This window comes from Mesoplodon bidens, assembly GCF_964165515.1.
Source record: "Mesoplodon bidens genome assembly, chromosome: Y".
NCBI lineage: Eukaryota > Metazoa > Chordata > Mammalia > Artiodactyla > Ziphiidae > Mesoplodon > Mesoplodon bidens.
In genome coordinates this window covers 41,797,621-41,818,141 of record NC_138180.1, presented here as the reverse complement: position 1 = coordinate 41,818,141, position 20,521 = coordinate 41,797,621, and the positions used below count along the sequence as shown (strand labels likewise).

The following is a 20,521-nucleotide window of genomic DNA, read 5'->3' as shown; positions in this document are numbered from 1 at the left end:
CTTTAACACTCTGAGAATTGTGAACATGGGCACTGTCCCATGGGCATTATCACCATGAGCACTGTCACCATGAGTACTCTCACCCTGGGTATTTTCACCATGTGCACTGTCACTGTGAGCCCTACACCATGAGAATTGTGACTCTGGGTACTGTTACTATGGACACTCTCACCATGGGAACTATCACCATGAACATTGTCACAATGAACACTGTCACTGTGTGCACTGTCACTATGTGCACTGTCACCATAAGGACTATCGCTGTAAGTAAAGTCACCATGAGCAATATCGCCATGGGCACTGTCACCTTCTTGCACTGCCACCACGTGCACTGTCACCATGGGTAATATCACCAAAGGCACTTTCACCATGAGAAATATGACCGTGCGGAATGTCTCTATGGGCACTGTCATCATGGGCCTTCTCACGGAGCACACTGTCACAACGGGCAATATCACCGTGAGAAATCTCACCATGCTAACTATCCCCATGGGCACTATGACCGTGAGAAGGGTCACCATGGGCACTGTCACTGTCGGCACTTTCACTTTGGGCACTGTCATTGTGGGCACTGTCACCATGGCCACTGCCACCTTGGGCTCTGTCACCATGAACACTGTAACAATGTCCATTATCACCGTGTGCACTGTCACCATGGGCACTATCACCATGAGCACTGTCAGCATGTGCACTGTCACTATTTAGCACTGTCACCAGGTGAACTACCACCAGGGGCACTGTCACGATGTGCACTATCACCGTGAGAACGGTTACCATGGGCACTGTAACAATGCACAGTGTCACCATCGGTACTGTCCCCATGGGAACTGCCACCAAGTGCACTGTCACCAGTAGCACTGTCACCACGAGCACTGCCACTTTGGGAACTGCTATTATGAGCACTGTCACCATGAGAACTGTCGCTATGAGAACTGCCACCATGGGTATTTTCAACATGAGTACCGTCACCCTGGGTATTGTCACCATTTGCACTGTCACCATAAGCACTATTACCGTCAGAACTATCACCGTGAGCACTCTCACTGTCGTCACTGTCACCATGAGCACTGTTGCCCTGGGTACTGACACAATTCGGACTGTCACCATGAGCCCTGTCACCATGGGCAATATCACTGTGAGCACTCTCACCTTACTCACTGTCTCATGGGCACTGTTACCATGAGCACTGTCAACATAGACAATAGTGCTGTGGGCAGTGTCACCATGGACACTGTCACCATGGGCACTGCCACCATGTGCACTATCACTGTGAGCACTGTCACCATGGGTACTGCAACCATGAGAAATATCACCGTGAGTACTGTCTGAATGGGTTGTCACCATGTGCACTGTCACCATGAGAACTGTCAACATGGGCACTCTCACCATTTCTCGTTGCCACCATGTGCAATGTCACCATGGGCACTATCACCATGAGAATTGTCAGCAAGAGTACTGTCATCATGGGCACTGTCACCAAGGGCACTGCCACCACGTGCACTGTTATCATGGTCACCAGCATCGTGAGCACTTTCACAATGGGAACTACCACCATGGGCATTATCAACGTAAGGACTCTCACCATGGGCACTATCACCATGGGCACTCTCACCATCGGCACTATTGCCATGAACACTGTCACCATGAACACTGTCACCGTGTGCAGTTTCACCATACACACTATCACTGTAAGGACTATCACCGTAAGCAATGTCACCATGAGCAATATCACCATGGGCACTGTCACCATTTTGCACTGCAACCATGTGCAGTGTCAGCATGGACACTTTTACCATGAGTACTGTCACCATGGGTAATATCACCATGGACACTCTCACCATAAGCACTGTCACTATGAGAATTTTCACCAAAGGCACTGTCACCGTGAGAACTGTCACTATGGTCACATTCAATGTAAGAACTGTCACCACGGGGACTATTACCATTGGCACTGTCACTGTGGACTTGTCACCATGAACACTATCAACATGGGGAATATCTCCATGGGCTGTTTCCCCATGAGCACTGTCACTATTGACACTCTCACAATCGGCACTGTCACCATGGGCACAGTCACCATGAGCAGTGTCACCATGGGCCTTGTCACACTGGGCACTGTCACCATGGGCACTTTCACAATGGGAATTATCACCACGGGCTTTGTCAGCGTGGGCACTGTCCCCATTGGCACTGACACCGTGACATCTATCAGCATAAGCACTTTAAACGTGGGCACTGTCACCACGAGCACGGCCACCATGAGCACTGTCACAAGAACTGTCCCTATGAGAACTGCCACCATGGGCACTTTCACCATGATTACTGACACCGTGAGTATTGTCTCCTTGGGCAATGTCATCGTGAGTACTATCACCATGAGCACTATCACCCTGAGAACTGTCACCACGGGCACAGCCTCAATGCGGGCTGTCATCATGAACACTGTCACCATGGGCACTATCACGGTGAGAACAGTCACCGTGGTCACTGTCACCATGGGCACTGTCACTGTGAGCACTGTCACTAAGAGCATTATCACCATAGGCACTGTCACCATGAGAACAGTCACCATGGGCACTGTCAACATGGAGACTATCACCTTGAGCACTGTCACCATGAGCAATTTCAACAGGGTCACTTCCACCGTGAGAACTGTGACCATGCGTACTCTCACTATTGGCACTGCCTCTTAGGGGTTGTCACGATGAGCACTATCACCATTGTCAGTGGTCTCCATGGGCCGTGTCACCCTGTGCACTCTCAGTATTGGCACTATTACCATCGGCACTGTCATCATCGGCATGGTCACCATGAACACTGTCACAATGGGTGTTGTCACAATGGGCGCTGTCATCATGGGCACAGTCACCATTAGCACTCTCACCATGAGCACTGTGATATTGGGCACTGTCACCATGGGCTCTGTCACAGTGGGCACTGTCAGAATGGGAAGTATCACCATGGGCTTTGTCAGCATGGGCACTGTCACCATAGGCATGGCCACCGTGACATCTATCACCATAAGCACTGTAACCCGGGGCACTGTCACCATAAGCGTGGTCACCATGAACACTGCCACAATGAGCACTATCACCATGGGCAATGTCTCCATGGGCAGTTTCACCATGAGCACTGTCACTATTGGCACTCTCACCATCAGCACTGTCACCATTGGCACGGTCACCGTTAGCTTTGTCACCATGGGCCTTGTCACACTGGGCGCTGTCACCATGGGCACTGTTAGGGTGGGTTCTGTCACAATAGGAAGTATCACCATGGGCTTTGTCAGCGTGGGCACTGTCCCCGTGGACACTGACACCGTGACATCTATCACCATAAACACTGTATACAAGGGCAATGTCACCATGAGCACGGTTACCATGAGCACTGCCACAATGAGCACTGTTATTTATGGCACTGCCAACATGGCACAGTCACCATGAGTGCTCTCTACCATGGGCATGACCCCATGGGCACTGTCACCATGGGCATTGTCACCCTAGGTACTCTCACCATAGGCATTATCACTGTGAGAATTGTGAACATGGGCAATGTCACCAAGGGCACTGTCACCATGGGCACTCTCACCATGAGTACTGTCACCCTGGGCATTTTCACTTTGGGCACTGTCACTGTGAGCACTACAGCATGAGATTTGTGACTATGGTCACTGTCACCATGGACACTCTCACAATGGGAACTATCACCATGAACACTGTCACCATGAACACTGTCACTCTGTGCAGTGTCACCATGCACACTGTGACCATAAGGATTATCAGTGTAAGCCAAGTCACCATGAGCAATGTCACCATGGGCACTGTCACCATTTTGCACTGCCACCATGTGCAGTGTCAAGATGGGTAATATCATTATAGGCACATGCACTCTGAGAAATGTGACCATGTGGAATGTCTCTATGGGACCTGGCACCATGGGCATTGTCACTGTGAGCACTGTCACGATGTGCACTATCACCGTGAGAACGGTTACCATGGGCACTGTAACAATGCACAGTGTCACCATCGGTACTGTCCCCATGGGAACTGCCACCAAGTGCACTGTCACCAGTAGCACTGTCACCACGAGCACTGCCACCTTGGGAACTGCTATTATGAGCACTGTCACCATGAGAACTGTCACTATGAGAACTGCCACCATGGGTATTTTCAACATGAGTACTCTCACCATGTGTATTGTCACCATTTGCACTGTCACCATAAGCACTATTACCGTCAGCACTATCACCATGAGCACTCTCACTGTCGTCACTGTCCCCACGAGCACTGTTGCCCTGGGTACTGACACAATTCGGACTGTCACCATGAGCCCTGTCACCATGGGCAATATCACTGTGAGCACTCTCACCTTACTCACTGTCTCATGGGCACTGTTACCATGAGCACTGTCAACATAGACAATAGTGCTGTGGGCAGTGTCACCATGGGCAGTGTCACCATGGGCACTGCCACCATGTGCACTATCACTGTGAGCACTGTCACCATGGGTACTGCAACCATGAGAAATATCACCGTGAGTACTGTCTGAATGGGTTGTCACATGTGCACTGTCACCATGAGAACTGTCAACATGGGCACTCTCATCATTTTTCAGTGCCACCATGTGCAATGTCACCATGGGCACTATCACCGTGAGAATTGTCACCATGAGTACTGTCATCATGGGCACTGTCACCAAGGGCACTGCCACCACGTGCACTGTTATCATGGTCACCAGCATCGTGAGCACTTTCACAATGGGAACTACCACCATGGGCATTATCAACGTAAGGACTCTCACCATGGGCACTATCACCATGGGCACTCTCACCATGAGCACTGTCACTAATTGCATTATCACCATAGGCACTGTCACCATGTGAACAGTCACCATGGGCACTGTCATCATGGAGACTATCACCTTGAGCATTGTCACCATGAACAAAGTCAATAGGGTCACTTTCACCATGAGAGCTGTCACCACGGGGACTCTCACCATTGGCACTGCCTCCGAGGGGATGTCACGATGAGCACTATCACCATGGGCAGTGTCTCCATGGGCAGTTTCACTGTGAGCACTCTCACTATTGGCACTATCACCATCGGCACTGTCAGCATCAGTACGGTCACCGTGAGCAGAGTCACAATGGGCATTGTCACAGTGGGCATTGTCACAAAGGGCACAGTCTACATTAGCATTCTCACTATGGGCACTGTGATCTTGGGCACTGTCAACGTGGGCTCTTTCACTGTGGGCACTGTCACAATGGGAGGTATCACCATGGGCTTTGTCAGCGTGGGCACTGTCACCGTGGGCACGGCCACCGTGACATCTATCACCATAAGCACTGTAACAATGGGCACCGTCCCTCTGAGCACAGTCACCATGAGCACTGCCACAATGAGAACTGTCATTTATGGCACTGTCCACATGAGCAGTTTCACCATGATCACTGTCACCATGGGCAGGACACCCTGTGTATTGTCACCATGAGCACTCTCACCATGATCACTCTCACTATGGGAATTGTCACCTTAGGTACTGTCACCATGGGCACTGTCACCATGAGCACTTTTACCATGAGCTCTGTCACCCTGCTATTGTCACCATGAGCACTATACCTTGAGAATTGTGACTATGGGCACTGTCAGCATGGGCACTTTCACCATCGGCACTATCGCCGTGAACACTGTCACCATGAGCACTGTCACTGTGTCAAGTTTCACCATACACACTATCACCATAAGAACTATCACCATAAGCAGTGTCACCATGAGCAATATCACCATGGGCACTGTCACCATTTTGCACTGCCACCATGTGCAGTGTAACCATGGGCACTTTTACCATGAGTACTCTCACCATGGGTAATAACACCATGGGCACTCTCACCGTGAGCATTGTCACTATGAGAATTTTCACCATAGGCACTGTCACCATGAGAACTGTCACCTAGGTCACATTCAACATAAGAACTGTCACCACGGGGACCATCAAAATTGGCACTGTCACCGTGGGGTTGTCAGCATGAGCACTATCACCATGGCTAATGTCTCCATGGGCAATTTTACCATGAGCACTGTCAATATTGGTTCTCTCACTATCGGCCCTGTCACCATGGGCATGGTCACCATGAGCACTGTCACCATGGGCCTTGTCACACTGGATGCTGTCACCATGGGCCATGTCACCATGGCCAGTCTCAATGGGAAGTATCACCATGTGCTTTGTCATCCTGGACAGTGTCCCCTTGGGCACTGACACTGTGATATCTATCATCATAAACACTGTAAACATGGGCACTGTCACCCGAGCTTGGTCACCATGAGCACTGCCACAATGAACACTGTTATTTATGGCACTGCCAACATGAGCCCTGTTACCATGAGCACAGTCACCAAGGGCATGAAACCATGGGCACTGTCACCATGGGCATTGTCACCCTAGGTACTCTCAGCATAGGCATTATCACTGTGAAAATTGTGAACATGGGCACTGTCACCATGGGCACTATCACCATGAGCACTCTCACCATGAGTACTGTCACCCTGGGTATTTTCACCATGGGCACTGTCACTGTGAGCACTACACCATGAGAATTGTGACTGTGGGCACTGCCACCATGGGCACTATCACTATGATCACTGTCACCATGTGTACTGCAACCCTAAGAACTGTCAGCGTGAGTACTGTCTGCTTTGGTTGTCAAAGTGTGCACTGTTATCATGAGAACTGTCAACATGGGCACTGTCACCGTTTTTCACTGCCACCATGTTCAATGTCACCATTGGCACTATCACCGTGAGAACTGTCACCATGAGTACTGTCATCATGGGCACTGTCACCAAGGCCACAGCCACCATGTACACTGTTACCATGGTCACTATCACCATGAGCACTGTCACCATGGGAACTACCAACATGGGAAATGTCATCATGAGCACTTTCACAATGGGAACTGCCACCATGGGCACTATCAATGGGCGGACTCTCACCATGGGCACTATCACCATGGGCACTGTCACTGTGAGCACTGTCACCATCGGCACTCTCACCATGAGCACTATTACTGTGAGCACTACCACCGCGAGCGCTGTCACCATGGTCACTGTCACCATGTGCACTGTCACCATGAGCACTGTCACTATGGGTACTGGCACAATGCGGACTGTCACAATGAGACCTCTCACCATGGACATTATCAACATGAGCACTCTCACCGTGGTCACTGTTACCATGGGTACTGTCACTGTGAGCACTGTTACCATAGGCAAAGGCACCGTGGGCACTGTCTCCATGTGCACTGTCATCATGGGCATTGTCACCGTGGGCAGTGTCACCGTGGGCACCGCCACCATTGGCACTATCACTGTGAGCTTCTTTACAAAAACAAGTTTGGGCACGTTCTTTACCTTATTATGTCGGTCATGTAAGGTCACATTCTAACTTGCCTGGAATCATATGTGAAGGTAATCGCCAAGCTGACCTTTTGACACGAATTGTCGCTTTCCCTTGTATTGAGGAGGCACAAGCTTCACATAATTTGCATCATCAAAATTCCGTAGCTCTGTGATATCAATTTCAACTGCCCCGGGAGACAGCCAGATCTATAATTAAAAATTGTCCACATTGTCCAACTTATTCATCCAGTTTGCCCATGGGGGTCAACCCTAGAGGATTATTACCTAATATGTTATGGCAAATGGATGTAACTCATGTGCCAACTTTTGGAAAGCTATCTTATGTACATGGTTCTGTGGATACCTATTCTCATGTAATTCTTGCCTCAGCAAGAACCGGGAAAGATTTAAGGATGTTATGCAACACGTATTTTTCTGTTTTGCCTTTCTAGGCATTCCAAAAGCTCTAAAAACTGATAACGCTCCTGCCTACATTTCTAAGGCTTTTAAAGACTTTTGTGAAAAATTTAATATTTCCCATTCTATGGGAATCCCCTATAATCCTCAGGGTCATGCAATAGTGGAAAGAGCCCAACATACTTTAAAAGTTCAAATTACAAATTTACAGCAAGGGGAATTCAAATACACTTCTCCACATCACATCTTCAACACACACTATTTGTATTAAATAATTTGAATACTGATTCACAAGGTAATACTGCCATGATGAGGCATTGGAATCCCGATATTAATAAACCTAAACATAGGGTGAAATGGAAGGATCTGCTCACTCGTCAATGGAAAGGACCTGATATTTTCTAACCAGCGGCTGAGGGTATGCTTGTGTATTTCCACAGGACGCTGACTCGCTGTTGTGTGTGCCTGACCGTTTCATCAGACATGTCGGGCCCTCCGACCGTGCCTTACCACTTCCCAGTCAGGCACAAGGCACCACAGCCGGAGACGTCAGCTAATGAATCACCATCAGCTAAAGAACCGCTGCTGCAGCAGATACAAAAGCTCACCATTGGAGAGAGACCAATTCTTTGTCTTCCGCGTCCGCACCCAAGACCTCGCAAGACACAAGCCATCTCTACAAGAACTTCGAATCCACCAACGTGGGGTCAGATTAAACGCTTGCTGATGACGCCGATAAAGTGGTAACAGACCAGGGAGCTACCTTAACACCTGGAAATCTTTTTGTTGCTATGCTTGCTATATTGGCCTGCCAGGTAACTAGGGGAAATGCTTTGGATAAATCTTATTGGACATATCTCCCTGATCCACCGATTTTACAAACTGTAGCCTGGGATAATGAGGGTATACCAGTGTCTACTACTATGCCCAGGTTAATGGGAGGAGCCATAAGCTCCTATCCATATAATAAATTTAAAACAAATAATAATTTTACATTTCATGGAAAATCAGGGTTCCATACTATATGTTTTATATTTCCATCAATTAATAATTCTGTAGCCTCTCGTAAGGATGTATGTATACCGGTTTTTCTTAAAGGACAGCTTACTGCTTCTCCTTTGAGTCAATCTAATAAGAGACTTCTTTGGTCTTTGATTTACCTAGCACCTGGAGAAGATCCAACTTATAATCAACCTTCCTCTCATCTTTAAAATTTCTTCCTTGTAATCCTCCTTATGGTATCCATACAGGAGTACAATCATCTATATTACAATCTCCGGAAGACCAATTGGATAGTAACTGGGACGCTGTAGATACCAATACCAGATTTCCTACATGGAATTATTGTATATATTCTTCAAGAATTGATATTCCCATAGAGGATACCACAAAAAATGTGCATGATTGGAGTAATCCTGATCCATGTAAGGATTATAGATCTTATTTACAACATCATGCACATTATGATTGGAATAATACACTCATTCCTGCTTCTATGCTTGTTAATAGATGGCACACTGGAGGATGTGTGCCTCCTATACTAACTATGGCTCAAGAGAGTATGTATTATGCACAGACCCAGCTTTGGAAAGCTATTGCTGCACCACCACCAGTTATTCTTCATAGACCTAAAAATATGGGCATTTATTCTATGCAGGCTTGTGTGTCAGCACCTTATGTATTCTTGGTAGCCCCAAAATATGTGGATCTAAATATTTATTATAATGCTTCTGATTCTACATTTTGGACACATTGCTTTGATTGTATTTCGACAAGTTGTATAAATCCCTCTATGAATGTACAAGTTTTAATGATTCTTAAACGACCGCCATACATTATGTTGCCTGTAAAATTATCCTCTGCCTCGTATGATGATTATGGCTTACAAGTTTTGCATGAAACTGAACTTTTATTACATTCAAAGAGACTTGTTGCAGCTTTAATTCTAGCAATATCTACATTTATAGATGTAATAGCATCACTTTCTCTTTCAATAAGTTCCTTAGCTCAACATGTACATACAGCTCAACATGTAAATGAGCTTTCAAAAAATGTATCTTTAGCTCTGGCTACTCAGGAAGTTATAGACAGAAAGTTAGAAGCAAAGGTGGATGCCTTAGAAGAAGCAATTTTACACATAGGGGATGAATTAACAGCGCTCAAAGTAAGATTAGCTTTGAGGTGTCATAAACAATATAGATGGATTTGTGTTACTCCTCTAAAAGTGAATGAATCATATTTTTGGGAATAAATTCGTACTCATATTATGGGAGTTTGGAACCAAACAGATGCTAGTTTAGACCCTACTAAATTACATCAAGAGATTCATGACATAGGAAATACAGACTTAGGTTTATCTCCGGCACAGTCTGCTCAGAAATTTTTTGAAAGTATTAAGTCATTGGTGTCACATAAAACCTTATTCTCAATGCTCATTAATGGAGGAATCATGGCAGTTGTTGTACTAATTCTGATATTTTTACTTCCAGTCATCATTAGAATAATTATTAAAAGCATCAAACAACTTTCCGTGGAGCTCCATACTGCACTTTTAAAAAATAAAAAAGGGGGAGATGTCGGAAGCCATCCTGGAGGCATTGCACCATGACAAAGTCATGAGCAACGGAAGGCACTGCAAGGCAGTGCCGTGTCAGTAAGGTGGACTACAGCTCCGTTGTTATGTTTTATGATAATAACTTTACATACAGGGGCAATTTTGGGGGATGTTGCTCCAGGTGAAAAAAAATTCCTCTAGGACTCCCCCTCCTGAAACTATCATAGGATGGGAAGTACCCACTAAGGCCCTGTGTAAATGGTAAAGAATTAAGAGCCTGGAGCTAAGGGGATGTTTTTGTGAAAAACACCCTCTAGTATGGAGTTACGGCCATGGGCTGGAGTTCCTGATGATGACATAGGAAATTTATGGTTCTATTATAAAGGAAAATTAATTATAGAAAAACAAATGACTAGAGCAGAATTCGTTGCCCGGATAGGGAGAAAACGCTGTCTCAGTTGAAGGAAACAACGAGAAAGAGCATGCAGGTACATTGTAAATATTTTCCTGGAACCATTGTAAAAGGATGCACATGCAAGAAGAAAAATAGGAACAAGTAGCTCCAAATTTTACAATTGAAATAATCATAGAACTGCTTGGCTTGGTTACTAAGAAACAACCTGTGATTAATGGGAACTTGGGGAAATATTTTAATAGGACATCTAGAAACTAGGGGATGTTTGTTTTAAAAAATCTTTATAGAATATTTTCAGGTTTGATTGTGCTAAGATTGTTTGGCCACGTACCTGGTAATGTAATCAACTACGATATATAAACCTGTTATTGTAAACAATAGAGGAAGAATGAAGAATAAAGACATGAGAAAGAGAAATATGCAATGCTGATACTTTAAGAAGTGTAATAGAATTATTTCCTTTGCTGACGCTATCCATCCCTCGGGTATCCCGAGACTCACTAGAGCTGGACTCTGGCAATATATGGCCTTTATTATGTTGTGGAATCTTCCTTTGATGTCTACTGTGTGGAGGGTTTTTATCATAACCTGGTGTTGAATTTTTTCTAAAGCTTTCTCTGCTTCTATTGAGATGATCACATGTGTTTTCTCTTTCAATTTTTTAATATTGTGTATCACATTGATTGATTTGCATATATTGAAGAATCCTTTTATTCCTGCAATAAACCCCACTTGATCATGGTGTATTTTCCTTTTAATGTGCTGTTGGCTTCTGTTTGCTACTATTTTGTTGAGGATTTTTGCATCTATATTCATCAGTGATATTGACCTGCAGTTTTCTTTTTTTGTGATATCTTTGTCTGGTTGTGGTATCAGTGATGGTGTCTCCATAGAATTAGTTTTGGACTTTTCCTCCCTCTGCCATATTTTGGAAGAGTTTGAGAAAGACAGATGTTAAACTCTTTAAGCCAGAAAGGACTGGCAGGACATCTTAAGTGATGAAGGAGAAAAACCTGCAACTAAGATTATTTTTTTTTGAAATATGTGAGATCACACCATGTTTGTTTTTATATGCCTGACTTACTTCTTAAGTACTTCTCACTTCGTCGTACTTCTGCTCAACATCTCTTACTATTAGAGATGTTGACTTAACATAGTGCCCTCAAGGTGCACCCATTTTGTTACAAAAGGCAGCATTTTCCTTCTACTATGCCTGAATATATTTTTATTGTGACACATTTTTTTCCTGCCACACAAAATACTTTTCTGTGCCACATTTTCTTTTTCCATCTATTCCGCCTAAGTGTGTTGTTTTCCTGTTATGGCATTTGAGAATGATGGTGCAGTGTACATGGGATGCAGGTATCTTTATGACTCGGTGATTTTTCTTCCTCTATAAAAATATCCAAAGATTTTTTCTGGATGATTTAGTAGTTCTACATTTTTAGCTTTTTGAGGAATCTTCAAACTGTTTTCTAGAGCAGCTACACCAATCAGCTTTCCCAACAAGAATGTAGGAGGGTTCCCTTTTGTCATGCCTGCTATCTTCTCTTTTTTTTATAATAGACAATCTAATAGATATGAGGTGATATTCCACTACAGAGGTTTGGCACTTTCCTAATGTATGTTTGTTATTAGCTGCTTATCTCATATGTGTTTCTAATATTTTCTGCAATTCTGTAGATTGCCTGTTAATTCTGTTGATTCTTTCCTTTATTATATAGGAATGTTTCAGTTCAATTTCACTTCACTTAACTTTTGATTTTGTTGCCTGCTCTACTGCTGTCATAGCCAAGGAATTATTGCCAAGGCCAATCTTGAGAATTTGTTCCTTATCTTTTCTCAATGGATTTGAAACATTTTGGTCTTATCTTTAAAGCAATTTCCCCAACATTTCTGAGATACAATTGACATATAACATTGGCAGTTTTAAGGTACACAGCATGATGGTTAGATTTACATCTATGCTGTGAATTAATGTGATAATAATGTTATTTAATACTTCTATCAACTCACATGGTAACCAAATTTGTGTGTGTGCTGTAGAACATTTAAGATCTACTTTCCGAGTAACTTTTAAACATGCAATAACGTATTGGTAACTAACTCACTATCCTGTAATTTAGATCCCAAGAAGTTACACATTTTATAACATGAAATTTATGCTCTTTGACTATCATCTCCCTATTTCTCCGAACCTCACACCTATTAAATACGTATACACTCTTTTTTTTGAAGACCTCAGCCATTTAGATTTCATAAATAAGTGGGATCACACAGTTTGTCTTTATGTCTCTGATTGTTTCACTAAGAATAATGCCTGCAAGTTGATTATATGTGGTCACAAATTGCAGGAATTTCATTATATGACTGTATAATATCCACTGTCGTAATATATACATTTCTTAATCCATTTAATCATTGATAAACGGTTAGTGACTATGCCTGGCATATTTTAGATAAATATTTACACAGTGAACATGGGAGTGCAAATATCTCTGTAAGTTAACTGATTTCATTTCTTTCAATTATGTATATTCAGAAATGGAATTGCTAGGTTATATGGTGGTATTATTTTTAGAATTTTGAGGAACATCCATATTATTTTCCATAGTGGTTGTACTAAGTTACATTACCACCAAAAGTCTGTAAGTGTTCCCTGTTTTCTACATGCTTGACTACACTTTTATGTCTTTTCTTTTTCATAATAACCACTATGAAATGCGTGAGTTGCTATCTCATTGTGGTTTTATTTTGCATTTCTCTTACTATTAAAGAGGTTGAGCAAATGTTCATGTGTCAGTTGCTCATTTGTACATGTCGTATGGGGGGAATATATCTGCTAAGATCTTCAGCCCACCTTTTAATTAGATTATTCAACTTTTGTAAAAAAAACTAAGTCTTTTTTATGTTTCAACATTAGTCCTGTAGCTGGCATGTTGTTGGCAAATATTTTCTCCCATTCCGTAGGAGAATTCCTATACCTCCTGTTCCATTGCCTCTTCACTCTATTCAAGATTCTTTTGGTGCACAGGCTTTTAAATTTGATGTTTTCACACATGTTGAATTTTCTTTTTGTTCCTTCTACTTTTGGTATCATATCCAAAGGAATCATTGCTGACACAAATGCCTTGGAGATTTTTTTCTGTTTAATTCTAAGGATTTTGTGATTTCTGTTCACGTTGTGTTAATTTTTGAGTCCTCTAAGATGGGTGTTCAATTTTATTCTTTTCCATGTGGATATCCAGCTTTTCCAACACTACTTAGTGTAAAGTCTATTTTTACTCCATTGTTTATTCTTGTCTTCTTTGTCATGTGTTAGTTGACTGGACATGGCTGAGTTTATTTCTGGGCTCTCAGTCCTATTCTATTGGTATTTTGTCTGTTTTTATTCTAATTTCACATTATTTTGGTTACCATAACTTTGTATAATAGTTTGAAACCAGGAAGTGAGTTGCACCCAGCTTTGATTATCTTGCTGAAAATTGTCTTGTCTATTTTCAGTGTCCTTTGTTGTTTCGTACAATTTTTAGGATTATTATTCTATTTCTGGGAATATTGCCATTGAAATGTTGATTGGGATTCCATTGAAACTATAGATAGCTTGAGGTAGCGTGAACATTTTAACAGTAATCATTCTTTCAATTTAGAAATATGGGATACTTTTCTATTTACATATATCTTCTTCAGTTTTTGTAAATGTTATATTTTTAGGTGTACAGATGATTTTGTCTCCTTGCTGAAATGTATTCCTAACATTTTATTGTTTTAGGTGCTGCGGTAAATGGAAGTGTTTTTTTTTTTTTTATTTTTCTGTCAGGTATTTTCTTGTTAGTGTATAGAAATGCAACTAATTTTGTATTCTTATTTCAAATCCAACAAAATTACTGATTTCATGTATTAGTTCTAACAGTTTCATGGGGTTTTGGTGGAGTCTTTAGGATTTCCTGCATACAGAATATGTCATCTTCAAACAGAGACATTTTAAATTCTTCCTTTCCACTTTGGATCCCTTTCATTTCTTTTCCGTGCCTAATGATTCTGGCTAGGGATTCTACTATTATGATGAAGAGAAGTGGTGATAGTGAGCATTTTTTATTTGTTCCTGTCTTAGAGGAAAAGTTTTCCGCTTTTCATCATGAATATGATGTTAGCTGTGGGCTTGATAATATATGATCTTTATTACATTTAAAATGTTTCTTCTCTCCCCAGGTAGTTGAAAGCTTTAATCAAGAAAATTTAGAAAATTCTTTCAAACATTTCTTCTGCATGCTATTCGTGTCGTAAATTAAAATTTTTGATTTAAAAATGTTAACTGCCCTTGCATCACCAGGAATTATTTCACCTTAGCATGTTGAACATTTTAGTGTGTTTTAGAATTTGGTTTGCTAGAATTTTGTTGAGAATTTTTGCATCTATATGTACAAGGATATTGGCTTGTAAGTTCTGTGCTTTTTGTTTTGTTTTGTTTTGTTTTGTGTTCCCTTCTATTTCCTTATGTGGCTTTGTTAATCAAGAAAATCCTGGTTTTATAAAATGAGTTTGTAAATGTTTCCTCTTTTGTAGTTATTTGGGAGAGTTTGGGAAGGACTGGCAATAAATCTTCATTAAATGTCCAGTAGAATTCACCAGTGAAACTAACTGATCCTGGGCTTCTCTTTGTTGGGAGAGTTTTGAATAGTGCTTCAATTTCCTAAGTCATTATTTGTATGATCAAGATATTTTTTGTTTGCTTGTTTTTTGCTTCTTCATGATTGTCTTGCTATGTTTTATATAGGAGTTTTTGGAGATTTATCCATTTTTGTAACCCAGTTTTTTAGCATTCTTTATAACTATTTGTATGCTATGGTGTCAGCTGCAATTTCTCCTCTTTCAGTTAAAGTTTTATTTATTAAGCTCTTTTTTTCTCTTCGTTAGTCTTGCTAAATCTTGTCAATTTTATGATCCTTTCCAAATTCCAACACTTGGATTCATTTTTTCCTAATTATCTGATATTTGTTTTATTCATTTCCATTTGAATATTTCTTATTTTTTTCCTTTTATTCCTGGTGCTTAATTTGTTCATTTTCCCTAGTCCTTCATGTATATGCACAAGTGGTTTATTTTAGATTATTCTTTTCTCTTTTAGAAGAATCTATGATTGCTAAAATTAATTCATCCATTGACTGATTTTTCTATATTCCAAACGTTTTGGTATGTTGTCATTTTCGTTTATCAGAAGGTAGTTTCAGATTTCCTTTTTGACTTCTTCCTTGACCCATATATATTTCCAGTGTGCGTTGTATAAGTTTACATATAAGGGATTTTTCTTTTTCTCTTGTTATTGATTTCTAGCTTCATAACATTATGATCAAAAAAGATGCTTAATGTGACTCTGATCTTCTTAAATTTGTTAATGCTTGCTTTATGTTTCAAGACAGTGTCCATTCTGGGAAATGCTCCTTCAGCACTTAAGCAGAATATGAATTTTGGTATTGTTGAATGGAAGTTTTCTATAAGTTTATTAGGTACATTCTGTTTCTTTATTAATTTTCTAATGTAGAAAGTGGGATAATACAGTCACTTACTATTATTTGTTTTATTGTTGATTTATCCTCTGAGATCTTTTTTTTTTTTTTTTTTTTTTTGTGGGGTGGGGTGTATACGGGTCTCTCACTGTTGTGGCATCTCCCGCTGCAGAGCACAGGCTCCGGACGTGCAGGCTCAGTGGCCATGTCTCACGGGCCCAGCCGCTCCACGGCATGTGGGTTCTTCCCAGACCGGGGCATGAAGGCATGCCCCCTGCACGGCAGGTGGACTCTCAAGCACTGCGCCACCAGGGAAGCCCTCTATCAGATCTCTTAATGGTTGATTTAAATATATGTTTAATCCCGCAACGTTCAGTACATATATATTTACAATTATTATTTTCTCTAGATAAATTGATCCATTATCATTGTATACTGACCTTATTTATCACTTGTGACCTACTTTGACTGAAAGTCTGTATTACCTGAGATTGGGAGATCAAGTCCTGCACTTGTTTGGAAACTGTTTGGACTATCAATTTCTATTCCCTCACCTTCAGCTTATGTGTGTCCTTAATGATAAAATGGTTCTTTTAGAGAGCATATTGGTTTTTTTTATCATTTATATGGCAATATAATTGTTTTACACTGTTGTGTTAGTTTCTGCTGTATAGTAAAGTGAATCAGCTATAGGTATATTTCCATATCCACTCCCTCTTGCATCTCCCTGCCACCCTCCCTATCCCACCAAGCTAGGTGGTCACAAAGCACTGAACGTATCTCCCTGTGCTATGCAGCTGCTTTCCACTAGCTATCTATTTTACATTTCGTAGTGTATATATGTACAGACGACTCTCTAACTTCATGCCAGCTTACCCTTTCCACTCACTATATTCTCAAATCAATTCTCTATATCAACATCTTTATTGCTGTCCTACACCTACATTCATCAGAATGTTTTTTTAATTCCATATATATATATATATATTAGCAAAAAGTTTGTCTTTTGTTTCTTTCTGACTCATTTCACACAGTATGACAGACTCTAAGTCTATCCACCTAACTGCAAATAGCTCAATTTTTATTTCTATTTATGGCTCAGTGATATTCCATTGTATATATATGACACACCTTCTTTATCCATTCTTCTGTCAATTGATACTTAGGTGTTTACCTGTCCTGGCTATTGTAATTACACCTGTAATGAACTTTGTGGTCCATGACCCTTTTGGAATTATGCTTTTCTCGGGGTATATACAAAGAAGCGGGATTGTGGGGTCATATATTAGTTCAAGTTTTAGGTTCTTAATGACCTCCATATTGTTCACCATAGTGGCTGTAACAATTTACATTCCCACTAACAGTGCAAGAGGGTACTGTTTTCCATACACCACTTCAGAATTTAGAGTTTGTAGAATTTTGAATTTGATGGCTATTCTGACTAGTGTGAGGTGACACCTCATTGTAGTTTGATTTATATTTCTTTAATGATTCATGATATTGAGCAACCTTCTATGTGTTTTATTGCAATCTGTGTATCATCTTTGGAGAAATGTCTATTTAGGTCTTCTGCCCACTTTTGGATTGTTGTTTGTGTTTTTTGGTTTAGAGCTGCATGAGCTGCTGGTAAATTTTGAAGATTAATCGTTTGTCAGTTGCTTCATTTGCAAATATTTTCTGATTCTGAGGGTTGTCATTTGGTCTTGTTTGTGGTTCCCTTTGTTGTGAAAAATGTTTTAAGTTTCATTAGTTCCCATTTGTTTAATTTTGTTTTTATTTCCATTTCTTTAGGAAGTGGGTCAAAAAGAATCTTGCCGTGATTTATGTCATAGAGTGTTCTGCCTATGTGCTCCTCTAAGTGTATGATAGTGTGGAAACTTACTTTTAGGACTCTAATCCATTTGTGTTTATTTTTGTGTATGGTGTTAGGGAGTGTTCTGATTTCATTCTTGTACATGTAGCTGTTCAGTTTTCCTAGCACATCTTGTTGAATAGGATGTATTATCTCCATTGTATATTCTTGCAAGCTTTATCAAAAAGTAGGTGACCATATGTGCATGGGTTTACCTCTGGGCTTTCTATCCTGTTCCGTTGATCTATATTTCGGTTTTTGTGCCAGTATCATATTATCTTGATTATTGTAGATTTGTAGTATAGTCTGAAGTCCTGGAGCCTGATTCATCCAGCTGCGTTTTTCTTTCTCAAGAGTTCTTTTGGTATTTAGTGTCTTTTTTTGTTTCCATACACACTGTGTAATTTTTCTCCTAGTTCCCTGGAATATGCCATTGGTAATTTGATAATGATTGCATTGACTCTGTAGATTGCGTTAGGTCATATAGTCATTTTCACTATGTTGATTCCTACAACCCAAGAACATAATATATCTCTCCATCTCTTTGTATCCTCTTTCATTTCTTTCATCAGCGTCTTATAGGTTTCTGCATACAGGTCTTCTGTCTACCTTGGTATATTCGTTCCTATTCTATTTGTTGCAATGGTAAATGAGAGTGTTTCCTTAATTTCTCTTTCAGATTTTTCATCATTAGCCTATAGGAATCCCAGAGATTTCTGTGCATTAAATTTGTATCCTGCTACTTTCCCAAAATCATTGATTAGCGCTAGGCACTTTCTGGTAACATCTTTAGGATTCTCTCTGTGTAGTATCAGGTCATCTGCAAAGAGTGACAACTTTAGAGTACCTCCCAGAACTTCTACTGGCAGTGTCCTTGTCCCTATGGTGAGCCACAACAGCCCCCCGCCTCTGCAGGAGACCCTCCAACATTAGCAGGGAACTGTGGCCACGGCTGCCTTACCGGAGAGCGGGTCTTCCCTTGCCTTGCGAGCCCTGGGGTGGGGCTCACTTTACGCCTGGTGTGGGGTTGGTGTGATCAGCTTCGCAGTCTGGAAGGCTTTAGGAGTTCACAGTATAAAAGACTTTCGAAGTAAAATGCAATCAATATTTCCAGCAATTCCCAAGAACTCTGAATCGGCTGTTGAATGGGAGGAAGCATTGAAATCCAAATGAGATGAGCATGGTGGGTGAAGTCCAGAACGATTGATACGGGAAAAGCTGACTTTGGAGATGTCACAACAGCAAAGGGACTCGATGGATTTCTCCTCAGGAACACATGCAGATTGTTGAGTGAACCTGTGGGATGGATGGCATTCAGTGTCCTCATAGGAGGCCGACAGTCATTTCTGTGTGCTGTACTTTATTACAACTGATTTGGTTATGTTCATGTGGGGGGGGGGTGTTGGAGGGAGGGCAACGTTTTCCCAAAGTTAGGAAGACTATTTAAAAATATATGGGTACCTTCTCGATGTGGAGGAAATCCCAGGGGAAATACTTTTATGCCTGTAACAGTTGGAACCAAGTTTTTTACTTGAAAAAAAATTATAACGTATGATTAAAAATCTTTATAAACAGACTCCTAACAGCAGTAGTACCTCTAAGTCTAATTAAATAAGTTTCAGCAGCCTTTCTTGTCCGTATGTGGCTGTCAGAACTCAGAGGGCTTGCTCCTGTTAGGCAGACTCCAAAGTGACGTGTTAATGGGTGACTCCTGTCCATCAGGCACTGGGTGTGGCTCTCTTGTCCTGAACACAGTCTTTGATTTGTATATGCCAGTCATTTACCTGACAGCCTCACCTTAGGCCTGTAAATTCTTAGACAAGAAGCCAGTAACAGATTATGATAACTTGAAAGGATAATCATGTGAAAATGATGATATTATGGGTATAAAATGTACTTTTTTGACAAGTTGGTTCGGGGTCCCTAAACACTGACTGACAGTTTATAGCTTTATTTCAGTTGTCAATATAAAAATAGTCCAATTATCACCTATCTTATCAAATATTTTTAACCAAAAAGATACCTGAGAACTCAGTCTCAGGTAAATTAAATTTTAAGAAAAGTACTTTAACATGTCAGTATGACCAGAAAATTAACCTCTGGTTGAATATCATTGTGTATTTTCTTTATAATTGCTTAGGCTTTAATTAACAATCAGTTTTAAAAAGTACATTGAAATTTATCTGTTAAAATGAAACCTTTTAGTTTTAAGAAAAAAATTTATATGAGATGTCAAGTGCCTAATGTAACATTTTTCTCTGGACTGTTACCCTATTAAAGCTGCTGTATAGTTAATTAAAAAAAAAAAGAGTGACAACTTTAATTCTTCTTTTCCAATTTGGATTCCTTTTATTTCCTTGTCTTCTCGGATTGCTG

General features: G+C 41.2%; 1 pseudogene across 1 annotated transcript in view; it reads left to right on the top strand.

Annotated features, from left to right (window-relative positions):
- The first annotated feature begins 8,300 nt into the window (after positions 1-8,300).
- Positions 8,301-20,521, top strand: part of LOC308609671 (ubiquitin-like modifier-activating enzyme 1) — a 53,073-nt pseudogene continuing 40,852 nt past the window's right edge. Inside the window, exon 1 of the transcript in view lies at positions 8,301-8,523. The product of the transcript in view is annotated as a ubiquitin-like modifier-activating enzyme 1 (transcript). The remainder of the gene's footprint in view (positions 8,524-20,521) is intronic.